Below are 21080 nucleotides of genomic sequence, written 5' to 3'. Positions count from 1 at the left end.
TTTTCATTCTAGCAAATCACCATTGCTCTATTCTCCACGATTGCTATGATCCAAATACCTTCATCTATCAGCTAGATTATTAGAATAGATCTTTAACTGTACTACTAACTGTACTACCCACTTCTACCCTGACTCCCTTAGAGTCCAAGAACTTTCCAGAGCAATCTTTTCAAAATGTAATTCAGAGCTCTGAGAATTAATGTTGTCCTCTCACTCAGCCTCAAATATCAGATTGCCATTCTACCTTGAGGTCATAAAGTACTTTTTTTTCAACTCTTGATAAAATATAAACATGAAAGGTAAAATCACTCCTTTGGTGACCATCATGAACTATGACATATGCAGAACCTCATCATTTGCTGTACATTCTCTTCAAAAATCTGAAGTGATGACTCATGACAAAAAAAAGTCCTGGCCAGGAGTGGTGGCTCATGCCTGTAATCTCAGCACTTTGGGAGGCCGAGGGAGGCAGATGACTTGAGGTCAGGAGTTCAAGACCAGCCTTGCCAAAATGACAAAATCTTACCTCTACTAAAATACAAGAATGAGCTGGGTGTGGTGGTGCACATGTGTAATTCCAGCTCCTTGGGAGGCTGAAGTGGGAGGATTACTTCAGCCAGGGAGACAGAGGTTACAGTAAGCCGAGAGTGCACCCCTGCAGTCCAACCTGGGCTATAGAGCATGACCCTGTCTGAAAAAAAAAAAAAAAAGAAAAGAAATCCAGAAAATGGTGGGAAGCCATGGATTCAAATGAGCAACAAAAGCATAATCAACAATAAAAAGGCAAATAAACTAATTAAAATCACTTCAAAGAAGACACACAAATGGCCAATACACACATGAAGAGATGCTCAACATCATTAGTCATTAGGAGAATTCTGTGTTGCTGAGAAAATACACATGTTTACCCAAATCCCAATAAAAACCTTGAACTCTAAGGTTGAGGAGAATCTTACAGTCTTCCAGAAAGAATGAACAAGTTACCTGCAATGGGAAAAAAAATATTAGACAGGCAGTATCAAACCTCACACCTAAAACACTGGAAACTAGAAAACAGTGACATATCCTCACACAATACTAAGAGAAAAGGACTGCCACCCAAAGATCCATGCCCAGCAATTATTTCCTTAGTTGATGAGAGTGAAAGAAAATAAATACAAGAAGATGTAAAAGAGAGTAAATCATTATATTGGCAATGTACTCTATTTGAGGAAAATACTCAGGAAGAGACTAATGAAACATCAAATTAATTAGAATATATTATAAATCTCAATATAAGAAAAGATATAGAAGAGTGATTGGTAAGCAATGAACCTTTATACATGTATATACACATATTGCAGAGATGGAGAGATTCTGACTGAAGATAAGGTAAGTGTAAACAAGGGCTCTTGAAATGGAAGATTTATAAGAATAATTCAAATGACACTCTAGAATGAAAATACTCACATGATATCAGAAAACCCCAGGTGTTGAATATTGGGTCAGGGAAGAGAAGGAAAATACAAATTTTGAAAAGTCACCAAGCCCATGAATTTCTAGCTGAATTTTATCTAACCTTTAGAGGACTGACAACACTACTTTTACTTAAATTACTGTAAGCCATAGAAAAGGATGAAAAGCTCCCAATCCACTTTATAAAGGCAAAATAAACTGAATCAAAACTGATAAAAATAAGACAAAATTGAAAATTATAGGCAGGCTCATGAATATAGATTCAAGAAATCTAAATAAAACATTTCTAATTAGAATCCAGTAACATATCAAAAAAAAGATAGACCATGACTTCTTCCACAAAAATATGGGTGGTTCAGTGCTGGGAAGTTTATCAGTATAATCTATTATACCATATTTTGAAGGAGGATGTATGATCATATCTTTATGCACTTACACTTTATTTTGTAAAGCTGGGTATGGTGGCATGCACCTGTAATCCTAGCTATAAGGGAGGCTGAGATTGGAGGATCATTTGAGGCAGGAGTTTGAGACGAGCCTGGGCAACATAATGAGACCTTGTCTAAAAAAATAAAATAAAATAAAAAATTGATAAAATGGCAGCCATACCTAATGAATAAAATAAGAGTTAAAGAAATTGTTTAATATAAAAGGCTATTTACCAAACCAATAGCCAATAGTATCCCAAAGCACAAAATGTATATATACATTTTGTGTATATATGTATATATACATACAAATGGCTAAAGCCATTGGAATTGAACAGAAACTACACAGGAATGCTCACCATCGTCATGACTAAACATTGGCTTAGAAGAGATTTCAATCACATTAACACAATAGTATTAAATAATTGACCCAACATTTGAAAACAAGAATAAAACACTTTGCTTTTCTCATGGTGTGATTGTTAAAACAAAAACAAAAACAAACAAACCAAAAAAACCACTCAAGTGACTCTGGTAAAAAGCTACTATAGGAAATAAAATACTAAGATAACACAGTTATCTTAAGTATTTTTAAATTAATAGCTTTTTCCATATCTTTTATTTATTTATTTATTTTATGAGACAGGGTTGCCCAGGCTGGAGTACAGTGACACGACCTCTGCTCACTACAACCTCCACCTCCTGGGTTCAAGCAATTCTCCCACCTCAACCTCCCAATTGGCTGAGACTATAGGCACATGCCGCCATGCCCAGCTAATTTTTGTATTTTTTGGTAGAGATGGGGTTTCACCATGTTGGCCAGGCTGGTCTCTAACTGACCTCGCCTCGGCCTCCCAAAGTGCTGGGATTACAGGCGTGAGCCACTGCGCCCGGTCAGCTTTTTCCACATCTTAACAAGAAGTCCATAGAAGTAGAAACATGGAAAAATATTTCCTTCACAACAATGGTAAAACATAAAATATTTCAGAATAAATTTAGCAAGAAAAAGCAAATCCCATATGGACACACACACACACAGTTTTATTGAAGAAAGTAAAACAGGATCTGAACAAAGGAAAGGAAACTATGTTCTTGAATGGAAAAACAAATACTATAAAAGTGTCAGTTTTCAGAAAACTAATATATAAATGCAACATAAATTCTATTTCAACACTATTAATTTCCTATTCCTGCTGTAACAAATTGCCACTAACTTAGTAACTTTGAAATAACACAAAATTATTCTCTTACAGTTCTGGAAGTCAAAAGTTCAAAATCAGTTTCACTGGGCTAAAGTCAAGGTATCAGCAAGACTGAGGGAATAATCAATTTCCTTCTGTTTTCAGCTGCTCCTGGTATCTGTATACCTTGGCCTGTGACCCCTTCCTCCACCTTCAAAATGAGTCACTCAGATCTCTGCTTCTGTCATCACAGCACCTTCTTTTCTGCCTCTGACTCCCCTTGTCCCTGTTATAAGGATTTTTTGTGATTACTTAGAATCCATGGAATGATTTGGGATCATATCCCTATCTCACAATAATTAGTTTTAATCACATCTACAGAGTCCTTTTTGCCATATAACGTAACATTCACAGGTTCAATGGACTAGGAAGTAGTCATATCGTAGGGATTGAGGGACGCACATTATCAGTCTAACACAAACACCAGTAAGATTTTTAATATTGTTATAGAACAATAAATGCCTGAGAATAGCCAAGAAGATAGGGAAAAGAACAGTAATTGGGGAGGGCACCTTAAAAAAGGCATTATGATAAAATACACATAGTACTTTGGAGGCATAAATAGGTTAGTAGAACAGAATAGAGAATCCAGAAAGATATCTCAATATATGTGTAAATACTTATTTATTTATTTATTTATTTATTTTTATTTTTTGAGACGGAGTCTCTCTCTGTCGCCCAGGCTGGAGTGCAGTGGCGCAATCTCGGCTCACTGCAAGCTCCGCCTCCCGGGTTCACGCCATTCTCCCGCCTCAGCCTCCCCAGTAGCTGGGACTACAGGCGCCTGCCACCACGCCTGGCTAATTTTTTTTGGTAATTTTAGTACAGACAGGGTTTCACCATGTTAGCCAGGATGGTCTCCGTCTCCTGACCTCGTGATCCACCTGCCTCGGCCTCCCAAAGTGCTGAGATTTCGGGTGTGAGCCACTGTGCCCAGCCTCAGCTGATCTTCTGATAGGCATCAAAGCCACTAGGGGTGAGGGTCCCAGAAGGGAAGGACATTTTCAAGCCCCTTCCACACCATGCAGGTGTGAATTTAACACTTGACAAAAGTGCGATTTCAACTCAAGGAAAAAAGAATGGGTTATTTAATAAATGATGCTAACACAACTACAAAGTCACAAAAAGAGAATAAAAGTAGACCTCTGTCTCACACAATACAAAATGGTATAAATTACATAAAGAATGAAGGCTCAGAGGTGGGCACAGTGGCTCATGCCTGCAATCCCAGCACTTTGGAAGGCTGAGGTGGGAGAATTACTTGAGGCCAGGAGTTCAAGACCAGTCCAAGCTGCATAGTGAGACCCCCATCTCTACAAAAAAATTTAAATTTAGCCAAGCATGGTGACATGTGCCTGTAGTCCCAGCTGCTTTCTGAGATAGGAGGATTGCTTGAGTCCAGGAGTTTGAGGCTGCAGTGAGCTATATTTGGGCCACTGCACTCTAGCCTGGGCAACAGAGCTAGATCCTATCTCTATTTTTAAAAAGAAAAGAAAAGAATGAAGGCTCAAATGCAAACTGAAACAAAAAATCATGTAAGAAAACCTAGAGTATGTACAATCTAGAGATGAGGCACACCTTCTTAACAGAGACTGGAATCCCAGAAACTTGAGAGAAAAAAAAAAAAAAAGCTGAAATATTTGAACATAAACAGATAAAAATCCCTTATCTGGAAAATGTGCCAGGTACAAAATCAACTGACAAAAAAAATTCAAAAAAATGTGTAATGCCAAAGCCAAGGGTCAGCATCTGTAACATACAACAAGCTCTTGCAAATAGACAAGAATGAGACGAATAACTCAAAAACCAACATGAGCTGCCTGCCTGTCAGTTGTTGCATTTTTTTCATCTATCTCTAAGAGAAGCTGGCTCATCTTGGAGCAGAATGTTCAGAGTCTTGAAATACTACTATTTCTTAATTCTGAAACTGTTAAAACCAAGTGAATGATGACTTTGCTGATGACTAATACAAAAATGGTTATCTGTTCCTGCCAGTGAGAGAATCAAATATTTTTCACTTCTCTCTGGCGCCATTTAAACTGAAAGAAGAAGAATGCCCTTGTTCATTGGATTTCTTTCCTTCTCTTTCTCTCTTTTAGAGATCATTTAAAAGTTTCCATGATGAGCTTAGTTTCAGGTTTATTTTCTTTTTTTCTAGTAACAGCACTTAATGTTGTTTTGCTTTGCAGAGTAATTCTTCCATCGGAATTTCAGATTTTATTTTATTTTATTTTATTTTTGAGACAGACTCTCACTCTGTCCCCTAGGCTGGAGTACAGTGGCACGATCTCGGCTCACTGCAACCTTCACCTCCCAGGTTCAAGTGACTGATTCTCCTGCCTCAGCCTCCTGGGTAACTGGAATTACAGGCACGTGCCACCAGGTCCAGCTATGAATTTCAGATTTTAAAGTGGGGTATTTTGTTAGTTGCAGTATGTCAACTTCCCCCTCTTCATTTATTCAGTAAGCTTATGCTAGGTTTGAAAAGAAAATACTAATGACCCAGAGTTGGCAACACAGGGGGAAAATAGAACCTCATCGTGTGCCTAAGCCTGCATGCTCACTCACTTGTTACACCCACAAAAGAACTTTCTATTTTAATTCAAACTCTTCCTTCCTCTTTTAAAATATCAATCCAGGCTAAAAACAATGTGTGTTCTTACTGAAATCTAAATATATGTTCTAAAGAAATTCTAGCTCACATCTGTGGTGCCAAGGGGCAGAGAGGGACAAATAAAAGTTTTTTTCAAAAACAGTATGACAGAAGGGAGTAACTGGCTTCAGTCTGACTTTCTTACCCTCTCTAAGCCTCAGTTTCCTCATCTGTAAAATGGGAAGGAAACTAGTTCCTACCTCATAAGGTTGTTTTGGAGATTAAATCAGATAATGCATATGATTTACCCAAAGAGCCTTGGATTAGTAAGATCTCAATAAATGTTCATTATTATTACTTTGTTCTTATGTAGGGCCACCAGCACTTGGTTAGAAGAGTGGCTGTTTCCATCTCTCTTCCTGGAGGTCACTTTCCCTCTGCTGCGCAATGTGCGGGCTAAGCCAGCAGTGGTTTTCAAACTGTTTCTCAGAGCCCTGGGATTCCAGGGAGGCCTGTGGGCTGTAGAGGAATCAGTGTGAGGTTGAGATGGTGGGTGAGACTCTGAGACTCCCACTACAGCTTTGATTTTTTTCTATTTTATATAAAAGGAACCTGCCGACATTTCACTTCAAAAACCATTAATCCTTTAAATCTGCAAGACTAAGGCAATTCTGTTATTCTGTGGGCATTCTTCCTTTTTAAAATGACTTTTCCTAACTTTTTAGCAATCTTTTTTTTTTTTTTTTTCATTATCCATCCTTAACCACCCGATCCCTCCTGAGAGAAGCAAAGCATTTGAGAAGCCACATCTGTGTTAGTATGAATTACTTTGATGTATTATGCCTTTGGGGAGGTGCTTGCATTTTAAAAGAGTCCAAACAAGAAGAGGATAAATAGGATAAAGAAAGATTGCTTTTCTGTTGACAGAAATCCTGGCACTACGGGGAAGACTTTTGAGGGTGGGGTGAGAGGGAAGTCTTTTGTAAAACTGCTAAAATGGCAACTCTAACCACTGCCTTAATGAAATAATAACAGCGACTAGCACTGGTAAAGAGATTCTGACTTATTCAACAATTTAATCTCCATCTTCTTGGCTGACGAACACGAGCCTCCTGTAAGTGAGATGCTACTGTTTTCCCAGTCCATTTCCAAGGCAAGGACATGGAGGCCCTGCGTGGCTCAGTGACTTGCCCTGGTTGGCAGAGTTAGGCCCTGACTCAAGTCTCGGGCACTCTCCCCAGGACCACACTGCTACCTCCACCCATTTGGGAAGCCAAGCCTGCTGATATCCAAGGCGCCGACTTTTGAACACTCCCTTTGCAGAAATGGCACAAGCTGGGCCACTCGTTTTTCTGATGCTTCCTCCTTGGAAAGAAAGGAATGGCTGTAGCAGACCTGTCAGCTCTCAATGAGCTCTTTGTGCAAGTAAATTCCAGAGTTTTTATGAACGATGATTACAGCAAGAGCTGCTTTTCCCCCCCAGTAGTTATGGTCAAAAGATTGCTGTTTCAGCCATGCCTGGCATTCCTCCAGAAAACTCTTGGATATATGCACTATGAGTTACAGACCTGTGGATTATTGAACCTAGGAGACTGGAGAAACCAAGAAGCTCTCGATTTTAATGAGTAAATGTTTCTTACCCTGTCAAAATCCCTAGTGACACAATTTTTTAAAGTTCAAGAAAGTAACCATAAATGTCATTAATCACTGGAGGAAAGGTTATCTTTTCCTATCATATTTCCACAGAGCAAAGTTGCCTGGTTTTTACTTATACATGTCTATCAAGATTAACTGGTATGAGGGCACATGTGTAATAAGCTCTCAACTCTCTCTCTCTCTCTCTATATATATATAAATATATATATTTGTTAATGAATGAATGAATTAGTATGTCCTTTAATTTGGAGGCCAAGCAGTCATGATAGCAAAAGCAACAGAAACAACCTGATAACTTCCTCTGGGATAGCCCTTCGCTATGGTGGACTCCTTAAAAATTCCAGCACACATAACTAAAGTTAATTGCTTACTGCACTCAGGGAGATCACTACCTTGACCATCTTAGCCACTGAGTGGGAAAATATAAGTTGGAATATTGATGATATTTTAAGGCTTGGTTGAAAGCAAGTTTTTATTGCAGGAGCTTGAGATATAGTAGTTTAGGACTGGTAGACACAGCAAGGCAAGAATTTTGAGACAGGAATTTTGAAGAGTCTTGGAGAGAAAATTCATGTGTTACAATTCAGTGAAAGGTTCCACAGTATGATGTTCATTCAAATACATTTTTCCAAAGATATTTGCAACTTTTGTTATTCTGAGCAAGAGGTTCCTGGAGTGGAAGAGTCGTGGTGATGAAGACAGAGGAGTAATAAGGTCATATTCATGAAGCCAAATAGTTCAATCAGTTTCACCGACAGCAGGATTTGCAAACCATAGCCCAAAGGCCCAATCTGGTCCATGCCTGTTTTTATAGTTTTACTGGAGCAGTGCTATGTTCGTTCCTTCAAGTGTTGTCTGTGACTGCTTCCATGCTACAAACACAGAGTCAAATGGTTATGACAGAGACCATACGGCTACGGAGCCTAAAATAGTTACTATCAGGCCCTTTGCAGGAAAAGTTTGCCAACCCCTGATATGGATGGTAAGCTGTGTGGGAATAGACTGTTTCACTTCTCTTTTTTTTATTTCTTCATCAAATTATGTATTAAGCACCTACTGTGTGCAAGGTACCTTTATAGGTGTATGAAATCTAGCACTTAACATGATGAATGCCTGCCCCCGTGGAAAAAAATCAGCAAATGATATAAACCACATAGAAACAAGTGCTATGAAGAAAATTTAAGCATGGAAAGAAGATAGAGAGGTATTAGGTTGGTAGAGGTGGGCAACAGGGACTCTTTGGGATGTGGCAGTCAAGGAAAATCTCACTTAAGAGGTAATATTTGAGTAAAAAATCTGAATGGGGCAAATGATGTGAAGATATGAGATAGAGAATGTCTCCATCTATTTTTTTGCTGCTATAACAGAATGTCACAGACTGAGTAATTTATAAACAAGATAAGTTTGTTTGGCTTATGGTTCTTAAGTTTGTTTGGCTTGTGGTTCCTGAGGCTGGGAAGTCCAAGGGCATGGCCCCAGCATCTGCCAGGCCACCTGGTGAGGGTCATTTCATGGTGGTAGGGCAAAAGAAAGAAACAAGTACATTAGGCAAGAGAGGGAAGTGGTCTGAACTCAGTCTTTGTATCTCCCATGATAACAATGTGAATCCTGAGCCCTCCTGACCTAATCACCTCTTAAAGTCCCCACCTCTCAATTTCATTCCAATGGCCATTAAATTTCAACATGAGTTTTGCCAAGGACATTCAAACCATAGCAGAGGCAGAGGGTAAAGAAATGCAAATATCTGGAGCCCAGAACAAACTTGGTGTGTTGATAATGGTAAGCAGGTCAGTGCGGCTAAAGCAGGGTAAGCAAAAGGCAGAGTGGAAAGAGCTGACACTGGAGAGCTAGCAAAACCAATGAACTAGTAAAGGCTTAGCAGAGGTGGCAGGGTTTGAATTTTATTCTGAATATGATCAAAAGCTAATTGGGGGGTGTTAAGCAAAGGAGGGATGGGATATGATTTACATTTCAAAGGCTCACTGAGGCTGCTTTAAATCATTGACTATAGAGGAACAGAATGGAGGCAGGGATGCAATCACAGGAGAGAAATTGTGCTTAGATTACGTGGCAGAGATTGGAGGTGGTGATTGGGCATCAGTGTGAGTTAAGACAAATTTTAAAGACACAGCTAATAAAACCTGCTAATGAGTGGGACATGTTATATGAGAGAAAGACAAGAGTCCAGGGTAATTCTGAGGGTTTAGAATTGAATGATTGGGTGAATGATACTGCCATTTACTGAGATATGCTGAAGACTTAAAGGCAAGGAAGGATGAAATTAAGAGATCTGTTTTGTTCTGCTAAATTTCACTTGCCTGTTAGACATTCAAATGAAGATGTCAAGTTGACAGTTGGATATGAATATGTGCAAATGGAATAGATTGGGCATAAGATCTAATTTGGGATTCATCAGCATATGGATGGTATTCAAAGCCATGGAATTTGCTGAAATCACCCAGGGAATGACTACAAATTAAAAAAAAGAAAAAGGCGGGGATGATTACTAAACCCTAAGTCTAGTGGTGAGTTGGAGCTGGCTCACCACTGACCCTAGGGTTTAGTAATCAGCCCCTGTAATTGAGCACGTCTCTTCTCAACTCCCCATTCAGTGACATCATGCTAATAGCTTGGAATCAGCCATAGTGGACATGTTTGAACTATGAAAATTGGCAAACACTACACATCATGGTCCCCCTCCTTCCAATACAAACAGTTATCAAATATTTACCAGCCCACCACTGCCTGGGGCGCTCATATTTTGAAGTCATGAAAGGCAGGAAGAGACAGTATGAGAGCTTGAGAAGAACTGAAATGTGAAGAGGTAAGAGGAATACCAGAGTGTGGTGTCTTGACCCAAGGTCAAGAGACAACTATGCGTTCTTTCTATTTTCTCCCTTCTCCAAGGTTTTCAGCTCTTGGAGTTGATGGAACATATCACATTATAGAGAGTGTTTAACTCTCTAGCCTATCCTTCACTTAAAGACTTTAACTCATTCGTGTAAACCCTGATACTCTGGAGAACCATTATATGAAAAATATTTCCATGAATTTTAATTGGAAAATTATGATGTGTTCTACCTCAACCAAAGCAAGATACCTAAGCAATTTCCAGAGATAGAAAATACATCAATTGACCATTGAAAGCAAGTTTAAATAAGTAATAGAGCATAAATGGAAAGTAAATAAATACAGACTCTACATCAAATGCAAATTAATAAAGAAAAATCTTGGGAACAGGTAGTGAGTGGTAGAGAAGGGTAGGTGAAAGTTACTGGTATGTGCATTTTTTCAAGCAATTTTGTTCACATATTTTTCAACCTCTTGTGGCTCATGGTTATCTAAATATGCATATAATCTTTAAAAAAGACAATAGCACAGAATAACACATTTAGAACTAAAGAAAGGCTAAACTCAAGATTACTCTGAAACATACAGTAATAATATACATGAATAACAACTCTGAAGAATCCTAGAAGATACCACCCATTCGTTCCTCTTGCTTGGCTCACTTATGCTAAGCAAAATGTGTAGGCTTGTTCAAACATGGTGCACAGTGATGTTACCTGACTAGAAATTGTTGTGTCAAGTGAATTAATGAGTGTGTCTGTCTAAAACCTTAATGGCAAACTAACAATTCTCATTGAGTATATAGTTATTGTGTTTGGGGTGAAAACATATTATATTCAGAAAAAGAAATTGTTCATAAACTGGTAAAACCATTGTGCTGAGAAGTCATTAACAGCACAGTTTTTATGGAAGACAAGTCAGCTTTCAATTTTTCTGTCCAAGAGGAAAATTTTCTCTGTTCTGCAGAAAGCAGCAGCACCTGTCCATTCTGTATGTTCTGCTTTTGAAAGGCTTCAGCCCCACAAAACCCATATTGTCATTGTCATTATTATTGTTATAGCTACTGATTATTAGAAGGTAATATGTATCAAGCAAACTAACAATGATTTTATTCCCCATTATATAGAGGAAGAAATTTAGTTTCATGGGAAAAGAAGTAATTCAAGAGGGGAGACTAAAGCAGTGTCCTCTGAGCAACTAAAATTAAAAGGAGAAATATTTTAAATAATGATTTCCTTAATTGTGCAATTAAAAAACATACTCATGTGCTTCTTGACTTCACACACACACACAGTGCTTCAGCAGCAGGGAAACACCAGAGCAGAGCACATATTTAGTAAGACTAACTCTATACAATAGAAATAAATGATGAGCATGCGTCATCCGTAAAAGCCACATGGATGACAATGTCAGTTGAGGGCACATCTTATACTGTTTTTCTGGAGCACAGTCTTAGTTTGTTTTCTACTGCTATAACAGAATACCCAGTTTATTAACAATAGAAATTTATTTGGCTTGTGGTTCTGAAGGCTGGGAAGTCCAAGAGCCTGGCACTGGCATCTGGTGAGAGCCTTTGTTCTGTTATCTAATGGCCGAATGTAAAAGTAAGTACTTAAGACACAGATAGGGGCCAGGTGCAGTGGCCCATGCCTATAATCCTAGCACTTTGGGAGGCCGAAGTGGGCATATTGCCTGAGCTCAGGAGTTCAAGACCTGCCTAAAACAGTACAATTAACATGGCAAAACCCCATCTCTACTAAAAACACAAAAAATTAGGCAAGTATGGTAGCATGCGCCTGTAGTCCCAGCTACTTGGGAGGCTGAGGCACAAGAATTGCTTGAACCCAGGAGGCGGAGGTTGTAGTGAGCTGAGATTGCACCACTGTACTCCAACCTAGGCAAAAGGGAGAGACTTTGCCAAAAAAAAAAAAAAAAAAAAAAAAGACAGAGATAGGAAATTGGGCTGAACTTATCCTTTTATCAAAATCCCGCTCCAATAATAACTAACTTTCTCCTGCAATAATGGCATTCTTTCATTCATGAGGGCTATGTATTCGTGACCTAGTCACCTCCTGAATGTTTTACCTCTTAATTCCATCACAATGACAATTCAATTTCAACATGAGTTTTGGAGGGAACATTCAAACCATAGCAAGCACAAAATTAGCAATGATGGGTTAGAGATGCTAAGGGCTTACTCTAACCACAAAACAACTATACAATGTTTCAGTCAATGACGGACAACATTTACAACATAAGATTTTAATGGAGCTGAAAAGGTCCTGTCACCTAGTGATGTTGTAGCCTTTGTAATATTGTAGTGCAATGCATTATTCACATGTTTGTGATGATGCTGGTATAAACAAACCTACTGTGCTGCTAGTTTTATAAAAGTATAGTACATCACACCACTGCACTCCAGCCTGGGCAACACAGCGAGACTCCATCTCAAAGAAAAAAATAAGTATAGCACATGCAATGATATACAGTACATGATACTCGATAATGATTGTAAATGTCTATGTTACTGGTTTATGTATTTACTATACTATACTTTTAATGGTTATTTTAGAGTGTACTACTTCTACTTACATATTTTTTAAAAAGTTAACTCTAAAATAACCTCAGACAGGCCCTTCAGGAGGTATTCCAGAAGAAGGCATTCTTTTCAAAGCAGATAACAGCTCCATGAGTGTTATTGCCCCTGAAGTCCTTCCAGCGGGATAAGATGTGGAGGTGGAAAACAATGATATGGATGATCCTGACCTTGTGTAGGCCTAGGCTAGTGTGTGTGTGTCTTTGTTTTTAACAAATAAGTTTAAAAATTTTTTAAAAATTCTTAAATAGAAAAAAGTGTATAGTATAAAGATATAAAACATTTTTTGTATAGCTGTAAAATGTGTTCGTATTTTAAGCTAAGTGCTATTACAAAAGCGTCACAAAGTTAAAAATAACTAAAAAGTTAATAAAACAAAAATGTTACAGTAAGCTAAAGTTAACTTATTACTGAAGAAAAAAAATTTTAATAAATTTAATGTAGCCTAAGTGTACATTGCTTATAAAGTCCACAGTAGTGTACAGTACTCACATTTACTCACCACTTACTCACTGACTCACCCAGAGCAACTTCCAGACCTGCAAACTCCATTCATGGTAAGGATCCTATGCAGGTGTGTTTTTGTTTTTAGACAGGATCTCATTCTGTCACCCAGGCTGTGGTGCAGTAGTACGATCATGGCTCACTGCAACCTTAAACTCCTGGACACAAGCAATCCTCCCACCTCAGTCTCCCCAGTAGCCCAGTCTCCACACTTGGCTAATTTTTTAATTTTTCTTTTGTAGAGACAGGGTCTCTCTATGTTGACCAAGCTGGGTTTGAATTCCTGGCCTCAAATGATCCCCCTGCTTCAGCTTCCCAAAGTGTTGGGATTACAGGCATGAGCTGTGGTGCCTGGCCAGGTGTACCATATTTTATCTTTTACATATTTTTCTGTACCTTTTCTATCTTTAGATACACAAACACCACTGTGTTACAACTGCCTATAGTATTAAGTTTAGTAACATGCTATACAACTTTGCAGCCTAGGATACCATATAACTTAAGTGTGTAGTAGGCCGTACCATACCATCTTGGTTTCTGTAAGTTATGCTCTATGCTGTTCACACCACAGAGAGATCCCCGAATGAAGCATTTCTCAGAACATATCCCCAATGTTAAAACACTTGACTGTATTTAGTAGAGATTTAAACACAGCATTCGCTGGCACTGAGGCTTGTTGGCTTTCCTCCCTAGCAGCCAGCCTCTTGCTTCCTGTACACAAGCCACACTCAGGGATTTGTTTCTCCCTCCATGATAGGGATGGCGTTTTCCAGTCAGAATCTCAAGCCCTCTCGTGCTCTGTGTAAGCCCTGGTACTTTGTCCTCGCTGCAACACTTTCACTTCTACTTCACTTTCATGCTTTGCCTTAGAAAGAAATCTCAATCAATTGCTAGAAAGCTCCACATTCTGCTTCATGGAATTCCGAACGGAAGACTAGAAAGTTACCTGTTTGTGACTTGGACAGAAGTAAAGATATCATGTATCTTTCCCTCCCAGCAAACCCTGTCATCAACAACACAAATAATATTGCTTCTTTCGATTGCAAGGATTATTATTATTTCTGCTCACATGGGACCTGATCTTCTGCTTTGAAAAAAGAATGATTCACCTCATCTGCATCTTAATGTATTCATTTGCACTGTGTGATTTGCTCCTCTTCTCTCACCCCCAATTCACTGCAAATCGAGAGGATTGCTAACAAATAGTAGTTGCACAAGGAAAAGGGAACCCACGTGTTCATGTTATTTCAAAAGTTTGTGTCATCTCCTTGCACCTTCCTCAGGTTTGGAGCCATCGTCATTTTCTTTTATCCACTCCCACCGCCAGCTTGTTTCCCTCTGCTGTAATGCCCAATTTAGTATTTTCCCTACAACAGAAAACCCAGACACGGCAAAAATTCAAGACGTTCTGAAGAAACACCTGGAAGATACTCTAAACAAAATCAAAAGTGAGAGTCCGTAGATGCAAGCTGCTGCCCATTGGCCTCTCCAGCCACACCCACGGGGGAAGAGCCAATAGGAGTCCTCAGCATTGAAATGAACAGGCGGGAAAGACAGCCATTCCTACTCTGTGAGGATGCTGTGGAATGTCGTGGAAGGAGTATAAGAGAATAGATTGCAAGGCCTGAAAGACCCACATTTTAATCCCAGCTCTTTCACTTTGATCATTGGATTCTTTCATGTGTTTATTTATTCAATAAATATGTATTGAGAACCTACTATGTGCCAAGGTTCTAAATTTCAAAGATACAGGGAGGAACAACAAGATATCTCTACTTTCAAGAAAATTAAGAGTATATTTGAGGTAATTGTTGGTCAATATACCTAACCTCCAAAATACTTACGGAATAAATAATACTGACCTCATAGGTAACCATTAAAATGGAATAATGTTTGTAATATGTTATTTGGTGCCATGGATATGATAAGCAGCCATTATTACTCCTTATACCTCCTCCCCCATTCCTCTGGTTTCCAAGTTTCTCCTTCAGTTATCTAAACACCTCTAAAAATGTCATTAACCCTGATAATGAATGGTATTCCAGATTGGTGTTGGTGATCCTGTGATTTCAAAGGCATGGGTACTTCCTGAACCTGGGCTGGAAAGAGTCTCTCTAAGATCTGACCTCGCAGTACACTGAGGTCATACTTCAAACCTCCTACCAAGATAGAAAAATAACAGTGGAGTAGAGGGGGTTTGGAGAGTGTTTAAATAATTTGGGGAGAAGATGTTATAAAATGTAACTGAGGCAATGCAGTTATTCAGATGTCTCAGCATATAGCACAATCTAGAAGAGAGGCATGTTATACTCTTATTATGTTTTTATTTAGTGTTTAAAAACATTTGAAATGATAAGAGTTGTAGATTTACTATGAAATCCAGCAAATGCTTAATATCTGTGTCCACTAAATTACGAAATGATAAGAGTTGTAGATTTACTATGAAATCCAGCAAATGCTTAATATCTGTGTCCACTAAATTACGGCATGGCCTTAAAATTAAGTAAATGTTTACGTGTAAGTTTCCAAAAGTTAGCTAGCACAGAAATTAATCTGGAAGAAATAAAAAGGGAAAAAGGGGAATTTTGATTCCGAGTTAAAAAATAGATCCTAGAGTTGTTTTCTTTTGCTTCAGGTTTTTACGCCTGCCCCCTAACTCTTTAAACACTTTTTAGTATGGATGTGAGACAAACATGCCTTTATATTTACCAAATAAGTAATCTGACCTTCAGCCAAAAAAAAAAAAAAAAAAAAAAATGTAATTGGCTCCTAATAGCCAGGCATAATGCAAAGAAGTATCCATGGGGTGGTTTGTGTAAGTCCCCTGAATTTTCCAGGAAAGAAAACAACCAGGGAAGAAAGAGACTTTTGTTGCAGAAACCTTTGGCCAAATTAGAAACAGATTTAATATTGTGTTCATGGGGGAATTGTCTAGTCAAATCCAGTCTACTCCTATGCCAGGGGAAGCTTCGAGGTAGGCCACTCAGGACATCCTTGCACTAAAGGGAACACAAAGCAGGGCATCACATGGCACCGCACACTAAGGACTTTGAACTGAGCATATGAAAACATTTTCCTCTAGATTTAGTTGTAAGTTTTTTACAATGCAATTTTTGTTTCTCAAGCTTGTGAAATCTCATCGCGTCCTCATATTTAGAAGTGAATCTTGTACCAAAAATTGTGTATTGTCAGTTGATAGAAACTCAGTCTGTAAATTTCTTGGGAGATTTAAGGACTTGGTTTAACAAGGCAAGTGCCAAGAAACATTATTTGACAACAAAATTGCATTCTTATCTTCAAATGTTTTGTTTTATAATCCACAAAACTACATTCATTACCTTTGGCTTATGGCGTCAAGTGAATTAGTAGGAACCTAGTACAATATGCTTTGATTTTTAAATAGTGTCAGTGTAGTGATATTGCACTGATGATTAAAAACATCCTCAGTTTTGTCAAATTAATTGTCTATTAACATTCATCTGAAATATAGAACTGATTTATTTTTGGGGGGCCTAGCAGTGATTGTCATAGATTGCCATCCTTATTTTCATTATATATTTCTAAATGAATTAATATTTTTTATTTTAGTTCCTCCTAATTTGACAGCAATAGAAGATTTATGTTTGCATGAATATCTGTGATCCTTTAAGTTGGGCACAATGGCACATTTTTGTCCACTGGAGTTTCAAAGTACAGAAAGAAAGAATTCGCCATGGAGGAAAGAAAACAGAAAGGAAGTGTAGCAAGCTCTGTTGCTTGAGTATTCAACATCTATTACTCCTCTCTTCCTAACAAACCCATATTTTGTTTAAGTCTCTACCCACCAGAGACGATGTTATGTTTTCCTCTAATTTGGTCTTGAGGCCTCTCTGAGGAGAGTGGCTATTAACTTTATCCCTGCTTTGATAGGACAGGGCAGGGCAGGGCAGGGCAGGGCAGGGCTGGGCTAGAGCAAGGTGCCAGGTGGAGTTCCAGGGGAGGTGGTCGTGGATGTTTACACTGTGCCTTTCACAGGACCCTTTCAAATCCTGGTGCTTAAGTGTCTGACCCACGTCCAGGGGTCCCTCCCACAGGAAACTTGCTTATACTGGCAGATGCCCTTGTGACTCTTGTGTAAACTCTGTCCAATTTCTTTCTACCAAGACAGCCAGACTCTAGGAGGGCCCTGACCAGGACAAAAGTTACGTTCGGCTGTGTTGGTCAGATGAAACACAGAGGAGCAGTGTATTACTAACAGATTCCAGAGGGAAGAGGGCAGCATGCCTTGCAGGGCCAAAAGAAAGGGGAAAGCTGTCTGGAACATGCACACTTAACCAGCAGGGGATAGCAAGAGAGAGAGAAAGAGACCTCTGGGCCAAAGCCTTTATTCTGGTCCAGCATGCTACCCAAGCAGGTTTCCCACAATGAGTTCTAATTGGCGGGTTTATAGCAAGCAGGTACGAGGTCCATGAAATCACACTGTGACCGAGAGGTGATCACTGTGGCATATCTGGGCAGTCCACCCACGGGGTGGGGGGTCAGTGGGGTAAGTCAAGTAGGTTGCATCTAGCCATGCCATAAAAAGCTGGTCACCAGAGGCAGTTGTATAAAGCACATATCTGGATTGACCCATCTTGAGGAACTGGGAAGGGGTAGAGTTTGGAGGAATTGCAATCTGTGTCAAAATGTCTAAGCCCTGCTTCTAGTATGAGAGACTCCAACTTATATTCAAAATGAATGCTGAGACAACATAAAATTCACACAAATTCGGCTTTGCAGACACCGATGCCTCCCAGAGCCCTTTGCCACCAGCCATAGTCAACCCCATCATGTTCTTCAACATCGCCATCATTGGCGAGCCCTTAAGCAGAATCTCCTTGGAGCTGTTTGCAGACAAAGTTCCAAAGACAGCAGAAACTTTCATGCTCTGAGCACTAGAGAGAAAGGATTTGGTTATAACGGTTCCTGCTTTCACAGAATTCTTCCAGGGTTTATGTGTCAGGCTGGTGACTTCACAAACCATAATGGCACTGGGCAGCAAGTCACTCTATGGGGAGAAATCTGATCATGAGAACTTCATCCTGAAGCATACAGGTCATAGCATCTTGTCCATGGCAAATGTTGGACTCAACGCAAATAGTTCTCAGTTTTTCATCTGCACTGCCAAGACTGACTGAGTGGTTGGATGGCAAGCATGTGGTTTTTGGCAAGGTGAAAGAAGGCATGAGTATCATGGAGGCCATGGAGTGCTTTGGGTCCAGGAATGGCAAGACCAGCAAGAAGATCACCATTGCTGACTGTGGACAACTATAATAAATTTGACTTGTGTTTTATCTTAACCGCCAGACCACTCCTTCTGTAGTTCAGGAGAGCACCTTTCCAACCCATTTGCTCATAGTATCCTATAACCTTTGTGTTCTCACTTCAGTTCCTTTGGGTTCCATATTTTCCTTATTTCCTTCCATGCCTAACTAGATTGCAGACCTAAGTTTATGACTATGAAATAAGAAGTAAATAACAACAACAACAACAACAAATTATAAGAACTTACAGATGAACACTGTGGCTCATATCTGTAATCCCAGCACTAGGGGAGGCCGAGGGGGGAGGATCACTAGAGGCCAGGAGTTCAAGATCAGCCTGGGCAACAGAGCAAGACCCCATCTTTACAAAAAATAACAAAACTAGCTGGGCATGGTGGCTCATGCCTGTGGTCCTAGCTACTCAGTGGGCTGAGTTGGGAGGATTACAGAGCCCAAGAGAAGTGGAGGCTGCAGTGAACCGAGATCATGCCACTGCACTCCAACCTGGGTAACAAAATGAGACACTGTCTCAAAAAGAAAAAAAAATTCGCTACAGAAGGTGACTCTATCTTCAGAATTATATCTAAGATCAAAAACGTTTTAGGCTATGACTTAGAGTAAGAAACAAACTTTGCATGGCAACCTAGCACACACATGCATTCTACATAACTTTAGAGAAAATGGAAAAGAAAATTTAATGAAATAATATTCACCTTCGTAATGTGCATTATGCTCTGGTGTGGTTCTTCTATTTCATTTTCTAATGATGACTCTGATTCACTGAATTTCATTTCCCAGTCAACTAATGGATCATAAGACAAAAACACTGGTTTAAACCTGTCATGTCAACACCACTCCTCTTAGCAATTTTTCAGTCTTAAAAGAAAACTAAAAAAGTGAATTTATGAATTGGAAAAACTCAATATTAACATGTCAATTCTCCCCAAATTAATCTATAGATTCAACACAGTCTCAAGTAAAATATCAGAAATTTTTTGTATATATGGATAAGCTGAGTCTACAAGTTATATGATGGACAAAGGAAAGAGATTAGAGAAAACCATTTTGTAAAAGAAAAACAGTTGATAAATTTATACTTATGACTTCAAGACCTACTGTGATAAGCTGCAGTAATCAAGATAGTCTGATACTGGTGAGACATGAAATCACAAACTCAGATCAATGCAACAGAGTAGAGTCCAGAAGCAGTCCACACAAACCAACTCTAACCATTTTGACTGAGGGACAAAGGAAATTCAAAGAAAAGATGATCTTTTCAATTGATGGTACTGAAAAACCAGACATACATAAGCAAAGACATTGCATTTCAACCTATGCCTCCTACATTATATAAAAGCTAACTTAAAATGGAGCCCAGATCTAAATGGAAAACTTAGAACTTTTAGAAGAAAACATAGAAGGAAACTTTGTTAGCTTGGATTAGGAAAGGACTTCTTCAGTATGACAACCAAAGCACAATAAATGAAAGAAAAAGTGATAAATTTGACTTCACCAAAATTAAAATCTTGGGCCAGGCATGCCTGGCTCATGCCTGTAATCTCAGCACTTTGGGAGGCCAAGGCAGGAGGATCACTTGAGCCCAGGAGTTTGAGATTAGCCTGAGCAACATAGTGAGACACTGTCTCTATGTGTTTTTCTTTTTTTTAATTAAAATCTTTTACTTCATAAAATGCAGCTTTATAAAAATGAAAAGACAATCCACAAGCTATGAAGGATACATGTACAAAACACATACAACAAGGAACTCACATCCAGAATATATAAAGAACTTTTAAAACTCAACAGTAAGAAAAGATTAAAGTAAAAACATGGGCGAAAGATTTGAATGAGATCTCTATTAAAGAAGGTATATAAATGGCAAATAAGCACATGAAAGGATGCTAAACTCAGTTTGCATCAGGGAAATGCAAATTAAAACCACAATAATATACCACTACACATCTATTAGAATGTGTTTGACATTTAAAATGGTTTGACATTTAAAATGGCTGACATTTAAAAATGGTAATATTAAGTGCTGTTGAAGATGCAGAACAATTGTCACTTGTATACAATGCTAGTTCTGTTACAGTGGGTAGCTAGTCAGACATGAGCTGGGCAGGAGAGGGCTCCCCCAATCCCACCAGGAATGTTAGGCGATCATCAAGTGATGGTCAGGTGACTGTTACATTGTTTCTCTAAAATAATAATTAGCGCCAGCTAGCGCCAGGGAAAGGCAGTCTCCAACAGATAGAAAAAACTTGAAACATGATCACCAGCTCCTGGATAAGATCTCAGGAGTTGGGCAAGTGGGCTCAAGCATGCGCACTAAGAGGCAAAATGGTGGAGTTTTACTGGCATATGACCTTCTAGGAGCATTCAGCTGGTAAGGGAAGACTACCTCAAGTGAGCACGCATACAACTCCAATAAACACACTGAACATGCTGTAGCAGGCCACTACGCATGCAGACAGC

At 39.0% G+C, this 21080-nt stretch overlaps 1 protein-coding gene across 7 annotated transcripts in view; it reads right to left on the bottom strand.

Annotated features, from left to right (window-relative positions):
• Positions 1-21080, bottom strand: part of GCNT1 (glucosaminyl (N-acetyl) transferase 1) — a 203491-nt gene that overhangs the window by 84541 nt on the left and 97870 nt on the right. For all 7 annotated transcript variants that reach the window (XR_002731832.3, XR_002731831.3, XR_002731830.3 and 4 more), the window contains one exon: positions 19319-19407. The gene's annotated coding sequence lies outside the window, so the exon portion shown is untranslated. The remainder of the gene's footprint in view (positions 1-19318; positions 19408-21080) is intronic.

Source organism: Piliocolobus tephrosceles, chromosome 14, assembly GCF_002776525.5.
Source record: "Piliocolobus tephrosceles isolate RC106 chromosome 14, ASM277652v3, whole genome shotgun sequence".
Taxonomy (NCBI): domain Eukaryota; kingdom Metazoa; phylum Chordata; class Mammalia; order Primates; family Cercopithecidae; genus Piliocolobus; species Piliocolobus tephrosceles.
The sequence above is the reverse complement of the archived record's forward strand: the minus strand, read 5'-3'. Positions and strand labels throughout refer to the sequence as shown.